Consider the following 24,824-nt stretch of genomic DNA (forward strand, 5'->3'; position numbering starts at 1 on the left):
TATGGTGTTCAATAGGTAAGGTATAATAAATGCATTTTTGACTTTGGGTACTTTCACTTACTATGTATGGGTTTCTTGGGATATAACCCTAATGTAAGTTGAGGAAGATCTATATACAATTTTATTTTTGGTATTTCATAGGCTCATGGAACTGAAAGGAACAATAAAGGTTACCAAATACAAAATTCTAAATTTTCAAATAATAATCAGAAAAGTTTATATAAATACTAGAAAATGTGCTCACTGGGGCACCTGGGTGTCTCAGTCAGTTAAGTGTCTGACTCTTGATTTTGGCTCAGGTCATGATCTCTCCCAGGTTGTGAGTTCCAGCCCTGCATCAGGCTCAGCACTGACAATTCAGAGACTGCTTATGATTCTCTCTCTCTCTCTCTCTCTCTCTCTCTCTCTCTCTCTCTCTCCTTCTCTCTCTGCCCCTCCTCTGCTTGTGCTCTCTCTCCCTCAAAATAAATAAAATAAATGATTAACAATTCATAATCATAATCATAATAAAAAATTTGCTCACTGATGGAAGCCATATCCATAATAACTTAAATACAAGCAAAATTTGTGGTAAATTTGTAGTTTGTGAAGTATGTTTTAATTTGTGTGTTTTTCTACTATAGGTAATTTTTCTTTTATTTTAACAGAGTTGTTCATCTAGTTTTTGTTTTTAAGCCTCATGTTGTCTGCTGTGTGGAAACGTTCTTCTTCATTGCCCATGCAATTCTTATTAGTCATTGGAGGACCAACTCCTATGTGTCATTCCTGCCTACCATAGGGAGTTAATTGGTTCCTGCTCTGGGTTGCCATGGAACTGTGCTTAAAACCATAGAATAATGCATGCTATTTTTTTTAAGAGAATGAACAAAATTTCATATTTTTTTGTTTTAGATAATACTTAAATATTACAAAAGCTAAAATTTTTAAATTTTAGCTATGTTGGCTGAGTTTTTATATACTTATATTTACACAATAAAAGAAAATTAAAGGACACCTCAGTGGCTCAGTTGGTTAAACTCCTGACTCTTGATTTCAGATTGGGTCATACTCTCATGGTTGCAAGATCAAGCCCGAGTTGGGCTCGTGCTGTGTGTGGAGACTGCTTAAGATGCTCTCTGTCTCTCTCTCGCTTTGCCACTCACCTGCTCTCTCTCTCTTTCTCTTTTTCTCAAAAAAAAAAAAAAAAAAAAAGGCGGGTCCCCTGGGTGGCTTGGTCGGTTAAGCGTCCGACTTCGGCTCACGTCATGATCTTACGGTCCGTGAGTTCGAGCCCCGAGTCGGGCTCTGTGCTGACAGCTCAGAGCCTGGAGCCTGTTTCAGATTCTGTGTCTCCCTCTCTCTCTGACCCTCCCCTGTTCATGCTCTGTCTCTCTCTGTCTCAAAAATAAATAAACGTTAAAAAAAATTAAAAAAAAAAGATAAGAAAAAAGGAATTTATGACTCAAGGATTTTAAATCCTAATGTTATAGGCAAAGCCTCATTTTTATGGAAAATAAAACACTCTTTTTCTTCCATTTCTGGTAGCTCATTAAGAGAAGCCACTACTAAATCCTGCTCCTGCTGCATTTCTATGTAGCAGGACACAGCTCTCGCAATCGTTCCTAAACACTGTTCAGGAGTGATGGAGTGATGAGCTTCATGCCTTGTACTTCTGGCATTGCACTTATTCTAGGGATCAGGACAATCTCTAATGTGATCCCAGGATGATTGTCCTGTTCTGCCGTGGTTATTAGGGAAGTGGCTGTAAACCGTCCTCTTTTAGAGAAAGACAAGACTTTTCAGATTCTGTCTTATTGGCCAGCTACTCTGTTGATGTTGTATTTGTTTTAGTAACTAAAGAGTCAAAGGTAACTTCTTCAGTGATTCTGTTTGGGCTTTACAAAATATTAAGAACAAATTCTCATGACTCTTGTATAGTTGTTGCCCTATTTCTAATGCCTTCTTTGTACGGCCCAATAAAATCAAAGGTATCATTATTTGCCAACAACTTGGTTTTGCAGATCCAGAATTTAGCAAATTTTTTGGCCTCAGGAATTCTGGACAATATGGTAAGTATATCATTAGAAAGTACACTCCCTTCAGTGAACTGCAGACATAATGTTAGAGTGTTGTTAATTTTATAGGATCATTCAAGTTGTGCTTTCTTTTCTTCATCTTCTCTTTCCATACTCTTCCGAAATGAAATATTCATTTCCTCTATTACTTCTATTTTTGTTTTAAGTTCCAAAAGATGCAATTTATAGATTTTCCCCTTAGATTTCAGACATGCTTCCAGTTGTTTCCTTTGATTCTCTGCTGTGTTCTTCTTAATAAATGGATTAGTTTGGGACTTTTCTTTCATTTATGGTTTTGTCACCAGCCTGAGTTTGGGAGGGTATCATATTGAGAAAATGGTTCTAGGAAATAATCTTTTTCAACTTGGAGTCCAAAGTCTGTGCATTTTCTTGATAGCTATTGCTGCATTTATTCCCATTGGTTCCATTTACTGTTACGTTAGGGTGCTTGGAATGGCTGAATTCAAACTATGAAGTGTCAAGTTGGGCCTTTGGGTTATGGGTTTTGCCTTTGGCAGTGCACCTGATGTCTGACGTCTAAAACAAGGTTGAGTGGATTTCTGATCTTGCTTAATGTTTGGATGTCTGTTGTTACAGCCTCCCAGAAGCACACTGGGGCATGTCCAGGGTTTGGTTTGTTGTACTTTCTGTTCAGTACCAGTGGGTGACCGTAACTTAGTTTCATTTGGTCTTTCATATTTATCCTTATTAACCCTTATAACTTTTATGTCCTTGACGACAGGTTTCTTTGATGCTTCAGTCCTACTAAGGTTCTGAACTAGTGAGAGGGAACTGCCCTTGGGAGTTTTTCTCCTGGTCTTGAAAGATTTGTTCCTCTAGAAAGTGGCTGTGACTTTACTGGTGGAATCTTAATTTGTGTTTCTCCAACAAATTGTTTATTAAGTCTTTCAGAACACCACTATTCCCTGAACTTTTGCCCAAGGTTTCTTTAGGAGTCAAACTACTTTAGGTTTCATTATAAGACTTAGTCTTTGACTTACCTATTGTCCACAACTCAGAATTCAGCTTCCTTTCAGAGTCTGGTAAAGTTTGGGGCAAATTTTCCTTGTTCATCAGTTTCAGAAACCTACCCAAGGATTCATTTCAAACACGATTATTGTCTACAGGGTCTGTGCATTTAGCATTTCCTTGATCTGCTACCTGCTGCTTTGCAGTTTTCAGTTCTTTTATATTAAGGGATCCCACAGTTTTTCTAGACAGTTCTTTGGTTATGTATGATCCAGCTTCATGCTTTTGCTGACTGTTGCTGGAAAGCTTACTCTTTGAGTTAGAAGAAATGCCTCCTGAAGTCAGCCTTTTGCCTAGAAGTTTTGATGGCTCCAACTCTGGCTTCTGGGATCCTGTGATATTGGCAGGCCTGGGCTGGAGTTTAATGCTGATGGGTCTTGTAGCTTTGATAGGCAAAGCAACATGATTGGTAACATCGTTTCTGGGCACAATAGTAGATTTAGAAGGTCTAGGATTCAGACAATTACTCTTGACTTTTAGATAAGGCTTAGTGTTTTGACACTTCAGTTTTCGCTTGACTGCTAAGTAGTCCTGGAACTTTCTCTGCCACTCTTTACGGCTTCGAACCACTCTTCAGTGGTAGCGCCATGAATTTTCCATGACAGTTGTTCTTCCACTATTTTTTAAAAAAAATAATTATGTAGTGTATCCTCCATGGTACCATCAGAAGGATCTTCCTGAAAAACATTTGATCCTTACTTTAAGAACCAATTTTGTTAATTTTTTTTAGACAGAATAAGTTTAAAAGGGACACCTGAACTGAACCTGTTTAAAAACCTGTTTTTGGTGCCCAGCATCCTACAAAACAAACTTGTAAATCTTTGTATGTTATCAAATATTCCATATCTGTTCCATCTTGGTTTCTGATTTTTCTTGTACAGAAATCCTGTTCCTCACATTCCATCTAGTCATGTTTTGATAACTTTGACATGTTATTTCCTCTCAACTCTGCCTACATTCCTTTCTCTAGAGGTTGTGGTGAATGGGCTTTTACTAACACTTCCAGGCCCAGATGAGATGTGTCTTCCTTGTTGAGAGTGACCTCATACACTCAGGTAAAGTCACAGTTTTGTTCCTCATATTTCCCGTTACACTTTTAGTGAAAGTCAAAATCTTTATAATGGTCAATGGGACCCTACATTATTTGCAATTTTCCTGTCTTCTCCACACCTTTCACCTCATGATCTTATCTTAAAGCTTTTCCTCTAGTTATCCCTCCATCTTCAGTGACCTTAATGCAGATAGTCACTTGGCTATCTTCACATCCTTTGAAGGTTGTTTAAATGACATCTTCTCAATGAGGCCTGCCATGACTGCCATGTTTAAAATTGCAATTGCCCTACCAATCAGCTTTATGCTATATATATTCTTTGTGGTATTTATCATCTTATAAAAAATTATAAACTTTATTTATTTGACTTATTTTTTTTTTAACTACTATACCCACTGAATGGAATGCAAGTCCCCATGATGGCAAATTTTTTTTATTTTGTTTTGTGTTTCCATTCATATGTACCAAACATCTAGAATAGTGCCTGCATAATAAATATTTATTAACTCAGTGAAAAATAAATCTTGAGCAAGTCACTTTGCCTCTTTAACCTCTACTTCCTTTTTTGTAAAAAACAGAGGTCATAAGAATTCCTAAATGAGAAAGCTATTGTGATTAATAAATGAGATGATGCATGCAAAACTGTTAGCATAATGCCTTACTCATCATGCTCAATTAATAATGTCAACTCCCATTATTAATTGTTTTATTATTTTCTGAGTTTTTGAGATTCAAAAGCTGAACTGTTATAACTATTAAGTTTACAGAAGTGAAAAAAGAAAAGTTCTGGAAAAGAACCCAGGAAGAGAGGCACCAGGTGGCTCAGTCGGTTAACTGTCTGACTTCACTCAGGTCATGAGCTCGCGGTTTGTGAGTTCAAGCCCCATGTTAGGCTCTGTGCCGACAATTGGGAGCCTGGAGCCTGCTTCTGATTCTGTTTCCCTCTTTCTCTGCCCCTCCCCTGCTCAGGCTCTGTCTCTCTCTGTCTCTCAAAAATAAATAAATGTTAAAAAAATTTTTTTAAAAGAACCCAAGAAGAATGTTTGTAGGTGGACTTTATTATATAGTTATATATTTTTTAACTTCAGAAAAATGATAAATTACATTTTATAATATAGAAATAACCTGAAATATTAAAACATTAACAAAAGTATTTTCTAGATATCTTAATTATTCTCTTCTGAAAGCAATATAATGAAATTTATCAGTTTTTAAATATTCAGAACTGTTAGTTTAACACCATTTTTACCGAATCTCATCTACAATAAATAAAGTGCCATTAAAAGTTAGGTCATTTTTTTTAAAACTTATCAAAAATAGATCAAAGTGATACACATAGTTTTAAAATAAATAAATAAATAAATGCAAATGGTATTGATGGAGTTAAGACAAAAACTCAGCAATATCTTACCCTGACCTTCTGCATGCCCAACTGTACTCACTAAGGCTTTAATGATTCCTGTTTAGAGCTTTTCTGGTGCTTGCCTTTAGTCATTTAACATACATGTGTGTACTGCCATTTTTTAACTCGTCAAATGTAGATTTTTTTATTGTCTTTTAGATATGATATATCAGCTATTAACTTATTTCTCCACCTCCAACTCTCTCACCCTTTTCCTTCTTCCAATTCTTGGTAGTTCTAAGACTTTAAAACTTTTCAATTGATTGTTCTTGTTAGTTGTTTTAAGTATTGAAATTTCTAATTTCAATGTAAATATTTTTTTCAACGTTTTTAATTTATTTTTGGGACAGAGAGAGACAGAGCATGAACGGGGGAGGGACAGAGAGAGAGGGAGACACAGAATCGGAAACAGGCTCCAGGCTCCGAGCCATCAGCCCAGAGCCTGACGCGGGGCTCGAACTCACGGACCGTGAGATCGTGACCTGGCTGAAGTCGGACCCTTAACCGACTGCGCCACCCAGGCGCCCCTCAATGTAAATATTATCTTTTGAATTTCCCTTTTGTAAGATGAGCATGTCATTACCTCTATGCTTCCTTACCTTTACTTTCTTTCTTTTTATGTTTCAATTTTTTATTTAAATTTTAGTTAGTTAACATGTAGTGTAATATTAGTTTCAGGAGTAGAATTTAGTGATTCATCATCTCCGTATAACACCCATTGCTCATTGCAATGAGTGCCCTCCTTATTGCCTATCACCCATTTATCCATCTCCTGCCCACCTCTCCTCCAGAAAATCTTAGTTTGTTCTTCTTTTACGGTTTGACTCCTTCTCTTCCTCTTTTTTTTTCTTCCCCAAATGTTCACTTTTTTTTAATTGCACATATGATTGAAGTCATATGGTATTTGTCGTTTCTGGTCGATTTATTTCACTTAGAATAATACATGAGAGCTCTATCCACCTTGTTGTAAATGGCAATATTTCATTCATTTTGAAGGCTGAGTAATAGCCATTATATTGTTATATATATATAATATATATAATGATATATATACTGATATATATATCAGTAATCATATATATTATATATAATTTTATGGATACATATACCACCATTCATTAACCATTTATCAGTCAATGGACATTTGGGCTCTTTCCATAATTGGACTATTGTTGATAATACAGCTATAAACATTGGGGTGCACGTGCTCCTTTAAATCAGTATTTTTGTATCTTTTGGGTAAATACCTAGTAGTGCAATTGCTGGGTCATAAGGTGGTTCTATTTTTACTTTTTGAGGAACCTTCCACTGCTTTCTGGAATGGCTGCATTCCCACCAACAGTGTAAGACAGTTCTGCTTTCTCTGCATCCTTACGAACATCTGTTGTTCTTGTGTTGCTAATTTTAGCCATTCTGACAGGTGAGAGGTGGTATCTCATCATAGTTTTGATTTGTATTTCCCTGGTGATGAATGATGTTGTTTCATGTATTTGTTAGCCATCTGTATGTCTTCTTTGGAAAAATATATTTTCATGTCTCTTTCCCATTTATTAGCTGGATTATTTGTTTTTTGGGTGTTGAGTTTTATAAGTTCTTTATATATTTCGGATACTATCCTTTATGCAGAAATGTCATTTGCAAATATCTTCTCCCATCACAAATGTTGTTTTTTAGTTTTGTTGATTGTTTACTTCACTGTGCAGAAGGTTTTTATCTTGATGAAGTCCCAATAGTTCATTTTTGCTTTTGTTTCCTTTGCCTCAGGAGACATGTCAAGTAAAAAGTTGCTGCAGCCAAGGTCAAAGAGGTGTTGCCTGTTTTTTCCTCTAGGATTGTGATTGTTTTCTGTCTCACATTTAGGTCCTTCACCCCTTTTGAATTTATTTTTGTGGACAGTGTAAGAAATAGCTCCAGGTTCATTCTTCTGCATGTTGCTGTCCAGTTTTCCCAATACCATTTGCTGTCATTTTTCCATTAGTTACTCCTTCCTGCTTTGCCAAAGATTAGTTGGCCATACATTTGTGGGTCTATTTCTGGGTTTTCTATTCTATTGCATTGGTATATGTGTCTGTTTCTATACCAGTACTCTACTGTCTTGATGACTACAGCTTTGTAAATATGGCTTGGCGTCTGAAATTGTGATGCATCCAGGTTTGTTTTCCTTTTTCAAGATTGCTTTGGCTATTTAAGGTCTTTTGTAGGTCCCTTCAAATTTTAGGATTATTTGTTCTAGATCTGTGAAAAATGCTTATAGTATTTTGATAGGGATTGCATTAAATGTGTAGATTGATTTAGGTAGTATACACATTTTAACAATATTTGTTGTTCCACTCCATGAGCTTAGAATGTTTTTTGTTTCTTTGTGTCATCTTCAATTTATTTCATCAGTACAGCTCTTTTACCTCATGGTTAAGTTTATTCTGAGGTATTTTATGGTTTTGGGTGCCATTATAAATGGAATTGATTCCTTGATTTCTCCTTCTGCTTCTTCATTACAGGTGCACAAAAATGCAACAGATTTCTGTACATTGATATTGTATCCTGAGATTTTACTGAATTTGTGTATCATTTCTAGCAACTTTTAGGTGGAGTCATTCAGGTTTTCTAGAGTATCATGTCATCTACAAATAGTGAAATCTGACTTCTTCCTTGGTGATTTGGATGTCTTTTATTTCATTTTGTTGTCTAATTGCCAAGGCTAAGACTTCTAGTACCATGTTAAATAACAATGATGAAAGTGGACATCGCTGCTTTGTTCCTGACCATACAGGAAAAGTTCTCAGTTTTTCCCAATTAAGGATGATATTTGTTTATCATATATGGTCTTTATGATGCTGAGGTATGTTCTCTTTACCCCTACTTTGTTAAGGTTTCTAAAGCATGGAAGCTGTATTTTGTCAAAGACTTTTTCTGCATCTACTGAGAAGATTATATGATTCTTATGCTTTTTTTTATTAATGTGGGGTATCACATTGATTTGTGTACATTGAACCACACTTTCATCCCAGAAATAAATCCCACTTGATGAGGCTATATGATTCTTTTAATGTACTGCTGAATTTTATCTGCTAGTATTTCGTTGAGAACTTTTGCATCCATGTTCATCAAGGATATTGGCCTTAATTCACCTTTTTAGCGGGGTCTTCGTCTGGTTTTGCAATCAGGGTAATGTTGGCTTCATATAATGAGTTTGGAAGTTTTCCTTCCACTTTTAGTTTTTGGAATAGTTTGAGAAGAATAGGTATTAAATCTTCTTTAAAGGTTTGGTAGAATTCCCCTGGGAAACCATGTGGCCTTGGACTTTTGTTTGTTCATAATTTTTAGATTGCTTATTCAATTTCTTGCTAGTAATGGGTCTGTTCAAATTTTCTAATTCTTCTTATTTCAGTTTTGGTACATTATATATCTAGGAAATTATCTATTTCTTCTAGGTGGTTCAGTTTGTTGCCCTATAATTTTTCATAATTTTCTTTATAATTGTTTGTATTTCTTTGGTGTTGGTTGTGATCTCTCCTCTTTCATTCATGATTTTATTTATGTGGTTACTTTCTCTTTTCTTTGTGATAAGTATGGCTAAGAGATTTTCAGCTTTATTAATTCGGTCAAAGAACCAGCTCATAGTTTCATTGATCTGTTCTGTGTTTTTGTTTGTTTGTTTGTTTCTATATAATTTATTTCTGCTCTAATCTTTATTATTTTCCTTTTTCTGCTGGCTTTAGGATTCATTTACTTTTCTTTTTCTAGTTACTTTAGTATAAGTCTAGGTTGTGTATTTGAGAATTTCTTGCTTGTTGAGGTAGCATGTATTGCTATATACTTCCCTCTTATGACAACTTTTGCTGCATCTCAAAGGTTTTGAAATATCGTGTTTTCATTTTTATTTTTTCTATGTATTTTTAAATTTCTTCTTTAATTTCCAGGTTAACATATTCATTATTTTTAAATGTTTATTTATTTATTTTGAGAGATAAAGAGAAAGCATGAATGGGGATGGAAAGAGAGAGAAGGAGAGAGAAAATCCAAAGCAGGCTCCACACTGTTATCATGGAGCCCTACTTGAGGCTCGATCTCATGAGCCTTGAGATCATGATCTGAGCCAAAATCAAGAGTTAAACCCTTAACCAACTGAGCCACCCAGGCACTCCTAACCCATTCATTTTTTTAGTTGGATGTTATTTAACTTCCACATATTTGTGGTCTTTGCAATTTTTTTCTTGTGATTGAATTCAAATTTCATAGCATCGTGGTTATAAAATGTACATGGTGTGCTATTAATCTTTTTGTATTTGTTGAGGCCTGATTCATGACCCAGTATATATGATCTATTTTTGAGAATGTCCTATGCTTATGTGAAAATAATACATATTCTGCTTCTTTCAGTTGAAATGGTCTGAATATATCTGTTAAGTCCATCTGGTACAGTGTACCACTCAAAGCTATTGTTTCCTTGTTGATTTTCTGATAAGATAATCTGTCCATTGTTGTAAGTGGGGTGCTAAAGTCCCCTACTATTATTGTATTATTATCAATAAGTTTATGTTTGTCATTATTGTTTTATATATTTGGGTTCATTCAAATTGGGGGCACAAATACTGACAATTATTAGATCTTCATGTTGGATAGACTCCTTAATTATGATATAATGTCCAATATCCTGTTATAGTCTCTTTGGTTTGAAATCTATTTTGTCTGCTATAAATATGGTTACCCCAGCTTTCTTTTAATATCCATTGGCATGATAAATGGTTCTCTATCCCCTCACTGTCAATCTTCAGGTGTCCTTAGGTCTAAAATGAATCTCTTGTAGGCAGAATATAGAAGGGTCTTGTTTTTTTTTTTTTTTTTGTCTATTATGTTACCCTAAGTCTTTTGATTGGAGTTTTAGTACATTTACATTTAGAGTGATTTTTGATAGATATGAATTTAGTGTCATTTTATATCCTGTTAATTTGTTTCTGGAGATTTTCTCTGTTCTCTTCTAGTCTTTGTCACTTTGGTCTTTCTTTCCCCACTCAAAGAGTCTCCTATAATATTTATTTCAGGGTTGGTTTGTGGTCATGAACTCTTTTAATTTTTGATTGTCCAGGAAAATCTTTATCTCTCTTTCTATTCTGAATGACAGCCTTGATGGATAAAGTACTTTTGGCTGCAGCTTTTTCCCATTCAGCATGTTGAATATATCATGCCATCACCTTCTGGCTTGCCATCTTTCTTTGGAGAGGCCTGCTATTAACCTTATTTGTCTTTCCTTGCAAGTTAAGAATTTCTTTTCCTCTGCTGCTTTTAGGATTTTTCCCTTATCTCTATATTTCAAACTTTACTGTGATATGTCTTGTTGGCCTTCTTTTATTGATTTTGATGGGAGTTCTCTGTGCCTCTTGGATTTGGATGTCTGTTTCCTTCCCCAGATTAGGGAAGTTTTCAGCTCTAATTTCCTAAAATAAACCGTCTGCTCTTTATTCCCTATCTTTTTTTTCATGGATTCCTATGATACAAATATTATTATGCTTTATGGAGTCACTGAGTTCCCTAAGTCTACATTAGTGATCCAATGTTTTTCTTTTCTTCTTCTTTTCAGTTTCATTAGTTTCCATATTTTTTTTTCTATATAACTTATTCATCCTCCTACTTCTTCCATCCTTGTCATAACATCTACACAGTTTCACATCTTGATTATATTCAGCCTCGGTAGTTTTTAGGTCTTCTATCTCTGGAAATTGATTCCCTGGTGTCTTCTATGCTTTTCTCAAGCCCAGTTAGTATTCTTATAATTGTTGTTTTAAATTATGCATCAAGTATATTACTTATATATGTTTTTATTAGATCCATGAACATATCTTTTCTTGTTCTTTCTTTTGGAATGAACTCCTCTATCTGGACATTTTGTCTAAGTCTCTGTCTTCTTTTGTGTGTTAGGAAAGCCTGTCATGTATCCTGCTCCTAAGACTAATGGTTTTGTTAAGAAGAGATCACATACTTTCCAGGGCCTAGTGCTTCATTAAGTGATTCTGATGTATGCTGTGTGCAGTCTGCTGCTGTGTTTTGGCTGCTCTTTCCCTCAAGTCAGTCCTGTCACAGTTTCTCCTTCCCTGCAGTAGGGGGTGTTTGGGCCTTGTCTAGAGTTGGCAAGTTTTAACTAGATAGACATTAGTCTAGTTAATAGTTAATAGACATTAGTCATAGTTAATAGACATTAGATCCCATTTCCCTTATAGCTGAAGCCTTGCAGCATTCTATAGTCAGTAGACTTGATGAGTGCAATGTGAGGGGTATTCTGTTGGTTGGTTGAGGGAGAAGCTTGCTGCCCTGGTTCTCAGGCACATTTAGGCACCTGCAGAGCACAGGGTGGGGTGGGTGGAACTTGGTGTAAGCTGTTCAGATGTCCAGTGTGGGGGCTGTGCTACTCACTGAAGTCAGTCTGTGCTGATGGGCAAGGGAGAAATATGGTGTCAATAGTGAAGCCTTCATGGGAAAAAAAACAGTCTCCTCTAATGTAGTCCTGGGTATCCTTCATATCCTTGCCTTCAGCCTGTCTCTTCCAGACCATCTGCCTGGCTGGCAATGCAGTGCACCTGTGTTTTATCTAAGGGACATAGGCTGAATTTTTCTTTTCTTTTTTTTTTTTAATGTTTATTTTATTTTTGAGACAGAGAGAGACAGAGCATGAATGGGGGAGGGGCAGAGAGAGGGAGACACAGAATCGGAAGCAGGCTCCAGGCTCTGAGCCATCAGCCCAGAGCCTGACGTGGGGCTCCACCTCACGAACCGTGAGATCATGACCTGAGCTGAAGTCGGACGCTCAACCGACTGAGCCACCCAGGCGCCCCGAACATAGGCTGAATTTTAAAACTCCAAAATTTAGGGACGCAGCATGGCATGGACTGGTGTTTGTCCCCTGAGGGAAGGTCATTAAGCTGGGGCTGGTGCAAGTTTGTCCCAGAATGGCAGTCACAGAAATGCACAAGGATTTGGAGTTTATAGTAAAGCACAGCAAAAAGGCTGAGTCTGGGTTAGCCACCCACAGCAGGTGTCTTTGCTCCTATGCTCAAGGGGAGAGGGAGTATAATGCCATCTGCCAGCTCTTTAGTCCCCTGAGAGATAATGCCACCTCTCACAGATGTATTCCAAGAACAGGGAAACCTCTCTCCCAGTATATCCCAAGGGATCTTCAGATTATGCAGCTCACTCCTGGGCCTGTGCCTGCCTTCTCCATAGTACTATGGCACCTGCTAGGGTGTATATCATCTATGACTTGGAACTCTAAAACTCCAGTCTTTGAGCTCAACTGGTTGTAAATATTCAAGATAATCAGCCCCTTTCATTTTCCTAACCAATGGCTTTGTACAAGAGATTTCCTTGTGAGATCCCTTGTGCACTGCTCTCCTCCCTCCTTCTCTCTCTTTCTCCTCTCTGAGGTCAGGACTCCCTCCTGTCTATAACACCGATGATCTTTTCCTCCCCCAAATCATGTCTCTCCATCTCCTGCTCTCCATGATGTGGCCTTTTCTCTCCCTCCAGTCATGCAGCTTGTTTTGTCAGTCCTCAGATAGATTTCTTGTGTGTTCAGAATGATGTGATATTGATCTAGCTGTGTTTGAGGGATGAGGTAAGCATAAGCTCCTCCTACTACTCTGTCATCTTAACTCCTCTTGACTTTCATTTTAAAACTGAAAATATTGTATTCTATTGTGTCACACATAATTAAATGCTTTGTATTTTTCTGTAGCTTGAAAGATAACGTTGAAAATTGATAAATATTAATTATTATGATTGTGTAACTGTTGTTCAATGCAGAACATTAGTAGTATGTGTACTTGCATTTCTTCTTCAGTCACAGAAGCAATGCCATTCAAAACTGGATATTCTTAGTGCCAACAGCAAATGTATTTTTCATTTTTTAGCATTGTTCTAACTTTTGAAATCATGCGGATGTTGTGTTTACATCTTTTGTGCTAATGACTATATTTTGCAACATTATAATCAACAACCAATATTTTCGGATTGCATTTGATTTTGCTTATCGATAAAACTGTATGTTCTAATATATATTTTATATGACAAGAAAGTCATTTCCTAGAAGTCAATTTACCATATAGTTTTAATTGACAGAATTTCAATTTGTCCCCATGGCCTTTTTTTTTTTTTAAGTAAACTGTCCACTTCCACAGCTTCCTAGTGTTGCTGTAGGAGAACTACTGGTGAATAAAAGTTGAAAATTAAGACCATAAGAAAATAATTCAGGGGCGTCTGGGTGGCTCAGTTGGTTAAGCATCCAACTTTGGCTCAGGTCATGATCTCACGGTTTGTGAGTTTGAGCCCATCAGGCTCTGAGCTGGCAGAGCGTTTCCTGCTTTGAATCCTCTGTTTCTCTCTTCCCATGCACCTCCCCTACTTACACCCTCTCTCAAAAATGAATAAACATTTAAAAAATTGTCAAAGACAAAAAAACCTTTCACAGTTCTTGTTTTTTATTCTCACTTTCTGGAGCCAATATATAGATAATTTCCTTGAGAAGATATTTGCATGCAAGTAGATGTTCAGTGATTTTCCATGAATAAAAATTGTTTCATAATTTCATGTGATATAAGAATCTAGATTTTATCACGTTTTTTTCTTTCCTGCTTTTATACCTTTCACCAGACTTTCTTAACATCTGTGCTCTGGTGAGAAGTATGATGTTATTCTGGTGCTTGTGTCTTGGGGATCCAATTGTCTTTGTTGTTTTATTATTTTCTGTCTGAATGGAAGGTTTAAACATTCTTCTTGCCTTTAAAGTGTAACATTCTAAATTAATTTGCCTATATGTGAATTTTTTATTTCACTTAGTGTCCAGTGAGTTTCTTGCCTTTTTACAGAATTTGCTTCCCTTCTGTTGCAGACAGTTTTGTGTCAACTGTTTAGTTTTTCAAAAGCACTTTCTTAACTCTCCCTAATTCCCAATTCTGTGTCCTAGTGTTAGCAAGTTAGAACTTCTTCAATATTGAACACATTGAGACTCTCAGAAGATACTTAATCACATACAAACACACACACACACACACACACACACACACACACACACACAGAGAAGCTGTATGTTACTAGACAGAACTTGGCAACTGATAACCCTTTCAATAGTGTCAGGTGTTAGGGTGTTATAATAAAGAGGACTCTGATATGAGATGGGCATATGCACATTAACTGTTCTCTTTGTATCATGAGAAGGTATTTTCATTTTAAGGAAGATTTTGTGTTAGGATGGAGGGTCTTAGTGGACTTTCTGTACATGTATGTAGGTGTATTGGTATGTACACATGGTTTTGGGTGACAGAATTTAATTAACCTAAATTTTAGGACCATATTTTACCTTCGTTTTTGTTTATAGGTTCATAACGAATGTTCTAAATTGGTAATCTCTGTATTCATTTGTCCTCTTCTGTAGATCTCAAGAAGAAAGAGATTTCATTTACTTGTGAGTGTGTGTGTGTGTGTGTGAGAGAGAGAGAGAGAGAGAGAGCGTGAAAGAGGGAAAGAGAGAGAGAGAGATCTCCAGAGAAGGGCATATCTGTGTGTTATTAATAATCTCCCTTCAACAGCACCATTAGTCTTTTTTTTCTGGAACTGTTAAAATAAATTTTGAATATTTGACAACACAATTAAACACATGGTTTCTCATTAGATGGTACAGAAAATCTACAGTGACATAGGAAGATTTTTGAAAATTTACAGACAGCTCGTATAATCACATTTAATGCAAAGAAGAAATTATCTGTCACATTTTGCCTACAATTATGTTGAATTGCCAAGAGTGTTTCTAATTAAACAAAGATCATGGAAACAGCAACACCCCAATATATTATTTATGCAAACATTTGTAGAGCAGAAAATTGTAAATTAACATATAAAGTTTTATAAATATTGTCTAACCCGTGTTTACATAGCAGCAGTAGATTTTGTGAGAATATTGTTAGCACATATAATTAAAGATCAGATTTACTACTTGGCCTGGGAAGTAAAAATAAACATAAAGTAGTAAGTTATTCTTTGTAATTACCTTTTTTAAAATTTTTCATTAGAAAAAAATTGTTCAGGTAAGTGCAACTCAAGTGTTAAAACATGGTAATTAATTTTAATGACTTCTGATAAAAAATATTTGAGACTGACTACTTTGAATTGTCATATTTCCTTTTGAAATGTATGTTTCAAGTTATAGTTCAACTTTTAAATTATGGAATTATTAAACTGTTTTACATTAATTGGAAGTGTATATAGAATATTTTTCTTAGAAATTGTTTGATGAGCTAGCCTGAAAATTGTTTGTAACACAAATCTATATTTTTTCAGCTGAAACATTGTTTTCCTGATAATCAAAAGGAGTGTCATGAGTAAATATTCTATAGTACTTTAAGTATAATCTGAGTAATACCTAATCTCTGTATATCAAAGTCTAAAGAACTTTGAAAAGATACCTAATAAACTTTTTTGGTACTTGAGCTAATTTGGGTGTGGGATTTATTTGTCAAATATTAAAGGATATTAATTTTTCCTCTTTCCATGTCTTAAATTAATTAAAATATTAGAAGCAATGACCCAAAGTTTCAGAACTCCAAGAGGCCAAAATAATTCATCACATTATTAAAAATAAATCGCTATTTATTTCTTCCTCAAGCTAAAAGTAAGACATTATCCAATATTACTTGAATTTTGTTTTATTTCTTCCGTAGTGAGCTTTTACTCTTTCATTTCATGCTTATTTTTTTTTAACGTTTATTTATTTTTGAGACAGAAACAGAGCATGAACAGGGGAGGGGCAGAGAGAGAGGGAGACACAGAATCTGAAACAGGCTCCAGGCTCTGAGCTGTCAGCACAGAGCCCGATGTGGGGCTCGAACCCACGAACTGTGAGATCATGACCTGAGCCGAAGTCGGACGCTTAACCAACTGAGCCACCCAGGCGCCCCTTTACTCTTTCATTTCAACAATCTAAATAACAGAAGCACCCTTCTGCCATCTTAGAAAAGCTCACTAAAAGTTCAGGTAGAGTCACCTTGTTGTCTTCCAAGATGGAAGTGACCTGGTCCCAATAACGTTCATGAAATACAGATGCAAAATCTTCAACAAAATTTTAGCAAATCAAATGTAACTTTTATATATTTCTATCCGTATAATTTTTCAAAACTTTTAACTTTGAAAAAAATTTAAATATGTTTATATAAATAAATTTATATTTTTATTTAAAGTTTATTTATTTTGAGAGAAAGAGTGAGAGTGTGCGCGAGAGACGGGGAGGGGCAGAGAGAGAGGGAGAGAGAAAAACCCAAGTAGGCTTTGTGCTGTCAGTGCAGAGCCCAAAGCAGGGCTTGAACCCACAGACCATGAGATCATGACCTAAGTCAAAATCAAGAGATGGACACTTAATCAACTGATCCACCCAGTCTCCTGTAAATATATATATTTTTAAATATGACAAAACACCATTATGAGTGACACTGATTTTGGGTATAAAAAGGTGGCTCAGTATTTGAAAATCAATCAATGTAGTGCACCATATAAACAGACTGATAAGGAAGTAGCATGATATCAATTGATATAGAAAAAACATTTGACAAAATTCAATAGCCATTCATAATTAAAAAAATAAAACTTCTGGTGCACTATGAATAGAGGAGATCCTCCTCAATATCATAAAAAAAGGAAAAAAAATACAGCTAACTTCACACTTAATGATGAAAGACTGAATGTTCCCTCTCTAAAATCAGGATCTGGGCAAGGATGTTTTCTCTCAACACTTTTATTTACATAATTCCAAAATTTCTAGTCACTGCAATAAGACAAAAAAAAAAAAAAAAGAAATACAAGGAAAAGCTTGGAAAAGGAGGAAAAGGGAGGAAAAAGACTGTTTGCAGATAACATGATTGTGTATGTAGAATATCCTAAGGAATATACAGAAAAACAAAAACAAAACAAAAATTCCTAGGCCTAATGAGTCATTAGATTCAAGATCAGCACACAAAAGTCAATTGAATTTCTGCACACTGACAATAAACAATGGGAAAACAAAATAAAAAATGTCACATCATTTCCAATTGAACCAAAGAAAATAAAATAAGTATGTGTAAATCCAACAGAACGTGTATTGGGATTGTATGCTAAAAGCTATCAAAAGATGATGAAAGAAATGAAAGACTTAATATTTGAAGAGACTTCCATTTCCAGTCTACCATAATCAAGACTGTGCGGTATTGCTAAAAGGGAAGACATATAGACCAATGTAATCAAATAGAAAACTCAAAAATAGATCCAAATATGCTGACTTAGCCTTTGATAAAGGAACAAAAATAACTAAATGAAGGAAGAGTCCCTTATCAAAAAATGGTGCTAGAGAAATTGTACATCTATAGACAAAAAATGAATCTTCCAAAATTCGCAACCGAATTTTATTTTCTCTAAAACACTTTTGTACTTATAATTAGTATTGTGTTTTTGTATTTTGTTGTTCTCAAAAATGCCTCTCGCCCAGCTTTGCTCCATAATCAGAATATAAGCTCATGAAGTCTGTGTTTATGTTGATATATACATCCATATATATATATATATATATATATATATATATATATTTCCCTCCAAAGGGAAATACAAACATACAAATATAACACTATAAATAATTAATTATGTAAATGTATCCTTAAAATAGATTAATAAAATAACTGACATATGAACATTGTGACTCAATTATGCCTCAAATGTAAACTCTGAGTACATGCTTCTCTTCATAAAAAGAGACAATAAATGGAATCTGAATTATAGTTGCAGAGTATTACGTGTTTTATTAAGATAAAAACTAAAAACAATATAAGAAGTGAAATAGGGGACAATACTTTATTTCTTATACTGTAATTTCAAAGTTCCAGTTGTTTGCAGAGAAATGATAAAAATAGATTTTATATAACAAAATGGAACTAGTCAACAAAAATGAAAGATATTTTGGTGCTTCTATCTTTATTCCCTCTCTTTTTGCTCTGCAGTCTTTGTAGTCATTTCCCCAGGCTGATAAAGTGCTGCATTTTCCCTTCAGTTTCCTCATTTTCTTGGGATCTTGAATTACCTCACTTTCGCGTAAGTTTACCCAACAGAGCCTGCAGAAATACTCTGTAAGATATTATTTTTAGAATGTTGATTATATACAATTTAATAAATCGCAATTTTAGTTTACCAGTTTTTGATTCTTATGACTTTGATATTTCCCTTAATGCCATTTTAATTTCATTATGTTTGTTATATTTTGGTGTCTTTATTGCTTGTTTTATATCCTATGTTAATTACTTTGTTTCTCCTCTAAACTAATTTTCTCCTTCACTACTCAAGGGAATTTTCTCTTTTATACAGTACAAGGAAAATCAACAACTTCTCCAAAATATAAACTCTGGCTTCAAGGAAGAATAATTCAATTCACTACAAAAATATATGTTTGTTAATCGTTATATGTTTACAAAGCAACATACAAAGTACGGCACTCAGTTTCAAAAAACAGATAAGGGATAGTTACCGACCTTCTTTCTGAGGCTCACAGTCAAGTGAAATGCATAAGAAGTGCATATTTAATTGTATTTCAAAGTAAAGTAAAGGGAATAGCAAAGTCTTAGAAGCATAATCTTCAGAAGACAGAAGGCAGATGAAGAAAGAACTAAAAAAAAAATGTTTAGGTACCTATGAAGGATTTTGTATAATCTACCATTTAAATAGGTCTAAACAAATTAAGATTCTAACAGATAGCATAGTTTTCCCAAAGACAGCCTCTGTCCTCAAACATTTTTAGTTCTTGAGAGGGTTATTCTACCTTCTTAAACTTTTGTTGAAAATGAGTCATAAAGACCACCTATCTTATAAAGCTGTTATAAAATTTAAATGAGATAAATGTAAAACATATTGAAGATTTTATACATTGTGTGTTCCAAATTGTTCTTCCTTTGTTCTTTACCATTTTTTTTTTTTCAGAAAATCTGGTATGGTCATCGTAAGATTAACACCAGTATGAAAAGGTAAACATCCTACAAATTTTAGCAAAATAAACCAAGCAATATATAGATATAATGTATTGTGATCAAGTAGGTTTCATCCCAGGCAGGCAAGGATGGATAGACTTATTAGAGAATCTACCTATACAATTTTCCTTAGTTAAATTAAAGGAGAGAAAAAGCTATGATTAGGTATGTTGTGGAAAATGCCTTTACAGACAATCAATACCCATTTATCATAAAAACATAAGGGTAGCAGAAAATTTTATTAACTTCTCAAAGTTAATAAAGAACAACATAATATTTAATGGTAAAATCTTGGAAGTATATTCTTTATGAGCAAAGAATGAGAACAAATGTCTATTCCTACCACATTCATGCAACATTATATCTGAGGCCTTAGCCAATTCAGGAACACAAAGATAAATAATATAGGGACTGGAGAGAAGGAACAATGATAATATACTAACACTTTAATAGAGTAGATAAGATTTTAAGTAGGTTTCTTGGCTACAAAATCATTTTGCCATTAATTACATCCTTATTCACTGGATAAAAAAGAATAAGAAAATACTACTTTTAAAGGATAAAACTTACAATATGATGTTTATAGAAATGCATTCAACAACAGATGTCTGAGTCCTTTATAGAGAAAAAAAAATTAAACTTTATTAATGCTATAAAAGATGACATCAACAAATTAATAGACATATACTATATACGAAAATATGTATACATAAAAAAGATTCATTATGACAAAAATGTCAATTGTCTTCAAGTTAAGGTATAAAGCCATTGTAAAAAATTTCAATTTTCTTGATAGAACTTGACAAAGCTGATAAGAAAATATATATGAACTAGTAAAGACCCAATGACAGACAAGAGCAAAGAGTCAGTTTATGCAGTGACACATGTTAAAACATACTGTAAATTAATGTAACTGAGACACTGGAATTTTGCTGGGGTGAAAACAATGCCACAGAAGAAAGAACCCAGATATGGAACCATGTATCTCTGAACACTTTATATATGACAGATTATAAATCAGTGAAGAAAGAAGTTAACAAGTAATGCTAAAAAATAGTTGTCCATTTAAAAAAGTGAATCTTTGGGGCGCCTGGGTGGCTCAGTCGATTGGGCAGCCAACTTTGGCTCGGGTCACGATCTTGCACTTCATGGGTTTGAGACCCACATCGGGCTGTTTTGGATTCTTTGTCTCCATCTCTCTTTCTGTTCCTCCCCCATTTGCCCCCGTCTCTTTCAACATTAAATAAAGATTAAAAATAATAATAATAATGGGGTGCCTGGGTGGCTCAGTCAGTTAAGCGTCCGACTTTGGCTCAGGTCATGAGCTTGGGTTTCATGAGTTCAAGCCCCGCATCGGGCTCTTGCTGACAGCTCAGAACCTGGAGCCTGCTTCTGATTCTGTGTCTCCCCCTCTCTCTGCCCCTCCCCTGCTTGTGCTCTCTCTCTGTCTCTCAAAAAATGAATACATGTTAAATTTTTTTTAAATAATAATAAAAATTTAAAAAAGTGAATCTTTGTTTCACATCATATACAAAATTCCTGAGTATTAAATTATCCTGTGTAAGTAAACAGAAACAATTAGTAGAAAATATGAATATTTTTCATGACTGAAGAGTACAGGTATTTTTCAATATAACTGAAAATGGGGCACCTGGGTGGCTCAGTCGGTTGGGCGACCAACTTCGGCTCAGGTCATGATCTCGCGGTCCATGAGTTCGAGCCCCGTGTTGGGCTCTGTGCTGACAGCTCAGAGCCTGGAGCCTGTTTCAGATTCTGTGTCTCCCTCTCTCTCTGACCTTCCCCCATTCATGCTCTGTCTCTCTCTGTCTCTAAAATGAATAAACGTTAAAAAAATTAAAAAAAAATATCTGAAAACAGAAAACATTGAAAAAATATGATAATTTGATTATATTAAAATTATTTTTCTGAAAAAAATAGCTTTAAAAATAGTTAAATTCAAGTTCTAGGCTGGAAGAGTATGTTTGAAATGCATATAACTGGCAGAGAATTAGTGCCTGGACTTCAAAATACCCTCCTACAAATCATTTAAAAAAAGATGGAAATTGATAAATTATAAAAGTGGCAAAATATGTAAACTCATTTTCTTGAGGGGGCTGTAACTTGTAAATATATGAAAAGTATTTCAACTTCATCAGAAGATATGCAAAACTATGCCCTTAAACTAGACAGTAATTTCAACGTTTGCCAATAACAGTGTTGGTAATGCTGTAGAGAAATAGGGCATCCAACATATTGCTGCTGGTGGAAGTGTAAGTTTTTATAGCTATTTTGGGGAGCAATCTGGAAATCCCTATTAAGGTAAATATGTGCATACCCTTATAACCACCATACCCTACGGCTCAAAGTACGAAACATAAACTCTTTCACAAGTGTATAAGAAAAAATATATAGAAATAATATTTTTATCATATTTTTTGCTAGCAGAAAACAACATTAACAATAATAAAATCCAAAAACAAGATAAATAATGAAACCAGTGCATTTGGTATAGTCATCCAGTGGAAAGCCACCTAATAGTGAAAATGGTGAACTTGATTTGCATTTATTAAATTGGGTAAATCTAAAGTATATGAAGTTGAAATAAAGGAAAATTGTGCACAAGATTATTTAGAGACAAGAATATAAGTAGCAAATTTGTAACGTATATGTGAATAATAAAAATGGAATTAAGGATTATAGTTGGCTCTGGCAGGAGGGGGCAGTAAGAGGCAAAAGTGACCTAAAACTGTGCTTTTAGAGGTTTATTTCTTAGTCTGGGTGGGTGGTGGCTGCCCATTGTTTATATTGTTATAAGAGAATATATATCATAATATGTATAACATATATAATATATAATAACACATATCATGTATAACAATATTATTTATAATTCCCTTTTACATGTCTGAAATATTTCAAAATAAATAATATACAACACTTAAAGAAGGTAGGAGGCAATGATGGAGGGTATTGCCAAAGAGTAAACCACAGATTAAGGTAATTTGAAATGATGTAGCTGACAACAAATTTGAAATGCACACTAAGGTGATAACTGGCCAATCCTATAGCACTTAAATGGTGTGTTTGAGCCATAGGTCAAATCATTTTCATTCTGCTTCTTATGCCCTTTTAGTACCTTGCCCATTCCATAGGATGTTTGTTTGTTTGTTTGTTTGTTTGTTTGTTTGTTTGTTTTTAACCAGGCAAAGCCCAAGGAATTTTGAAGATTCCAGAGATAACTGCGTCTGACATTGCTCCCCAAGGGGTCACATAGTAGTTGTAATAAAACTGTTTTCCCTCTCAAATGATCGTTTAGATCTTCTTTAAATGTCCAGCATTTGTGCCCATGAGAATGTCTACCATGTGCCATGTCACTTTATCCCCAGGTAAATCATTTCAGATTGGAGAAGAGTAGCGCTTGGTTCTTCAGCCCTGCACTGCCCCAAGGTTGACTCTGCCAACTTTGCCTTTCTTAACAATGTAAAGGCATCACTTAATGGTGTTGTGATTTCTCTTACCTTAGAGAGTGACTAGTTCTAGTCTGACTTTTCTGTTGTATAGGATTTTGCTAAACACAATACAAAACAGCCAATATGCGCCAATACTCTGAATCTTTTCTTAATTCATCTTACGCTATCGTCTGATGACTCAGTCTACTATTCAAAAAAAGAAAGGTACCTCCTCCAGAGACCGTGTCCATAGGCATTCCGAGTGGTCCAGTGTTTGACATATCATCATGGGCTGTCCTACAATACAACCTCTAACAAAACTAGGATGCCCCGAACCCCTGGTAATAGAATCGTTTCCTTTGTACCAAAAAGGTTAGGAAAGCACCAAAAATCTGCATGTGGCGTGAGCCCAGGCCGACTTTGAGGAGTTTATGCTATGACACCTACAGTTCTTATGAGATTGTCTAAAACAAACCACACGTCAGCAGGGCCCATAGTTGTTCCATGTGTGCTAAATGTGTTGGTGACAGGATCAAGCACGCTTTCCTTATCAAGGAACAGTAAATCATAGTGAAAGTGTTGAAGGCATAAGAACAAAGTCAGAAAGCTTAAAAAAAAAAAAAAGGAACTTTTTCTGGGTAATAAAAAAAATCAAAAGGTAAAAATAAAAGGAAGGTGAAAGTTTGACCAAATCATCTACCAATGTATTACAAGGGTCACTAGGTTTCCACCCTGAAATTTCCAATTGATATTTGTTAGTCCTCATTATTTACCTCCCAGACTCTCTGTTCATCAGTTCCACATTTATGCAGCATTATAGCTTTAGGTACCAAATTCTGTATCACTTAGGGAACAGAAAACACAAATATTACCAGTTTAAATTATTTTTCTGTCATATAGCACTATTTGAAAAATTGGCAGTTCAGACCCAGTTCTGGAGAAAGGAGGATCACAGCTGGCCTGACACCCCCATCGTCCTGCGGGGACCAAGACATCTTCTATCTTTTCCCTCTGCCATGATTAGCATGACGTTCTAATTTCAGAGTCACAAGAAATCATCTATAATTCCGTCTATAATACCCACATTCCAAGTAGAAGAAAGGAGGTCAGTAAACAGGCTGTTTGTCTTCCATTTAAGGAATTTCCAGAAGTCTCAGTACCCTTTACCTACATCTATATGACTACTTTCAGCTGAAAGGGAAGCAGAGACCTGTAATAATTTAGCTGGGCTGCCTAGAATAAAGTAGAATTTCTGCTCTTCTGATATTTACTAAAGATTTAACTCCTTATCAGGGTTGTTTTTCTGTTATTGATTGACCCTCACAGATGTCTACTGTGTTTGAAGAACAGCTTAAGTGTCATCATATTGGTTGAAGAGGGACAGTTCATCCTTTTGGTAACCTTGAGTCTTTTACTCACCTCTATCTACATCCCTCATACACCTGGCCAAAGAGCTTCCCATAGATGTTTGCTATAGAAGTGTTCTATGCTCCGGTTGCTGTCAAAGTTCTGGAGTTTGCCTTCAAGTGACTTAGCACCATCTTGGTTCTTTCTGAAGCTTGACTGTCTCTTCATTTAGTTCCTAGTAAATCAGTTCAACCTGCCACCATCTGTAGGAGCACATGGCAGGCGTATGCAGGAATAGGTGTATCCTTTCGAAGTGATGTGAAAGCTGAGAAATAGAAACTCTGGCCTCTTCTTATCTAAAAATGTGTTGCTATATTTTTGAATGTCCTGCAGTTAAACTGCTGATTTTGACTTAGGAACAATCTCCTGTCAAAGGAGAAAATGCATAGCAGTATACAACATCCATTAGTT

General features: G+C 35.3%; 2 pseudogenes; one reads left to right on the plus strand and one right to left on the minus strand.

The window, feature by feature from the left end:
• Positions 1 to 1,434: 1,434 nt before the first annotated feature.
• LOC131508019 (cytoskeleton-associated protein 2-like) lies at positions 1,435 to 4,403 on the minus strand (annotated as a pseudogene).
• An 8,074-nt stretch (positions 4,404 to 12,477) lies between these two features.
• On the plus strand, positions 12,478 to 23,618 carry LOC131508020 (large ribosomal subunit protein eL34-like; annotated as a pseudogene).
• The last annotated feature ends 1,206 nt before the right edge of the window (positions 23,619 to 24,824 follow it).

This window comes from Neofelis nebulosa, chromosome 3 (assembly GCF_028018385.1).
Source record: "Neofelis nebulosa isolate mNeoNeb1 chromosome 3, mNeoNeb1.pri, whole genome shotgun sequence".
Classification (NCBI taxonomy): Eukaryota; Metazoa; Chordata; class Mammalia; order Carnivora; family Felidae; genus Neofelis; species Neofelis nebulosa.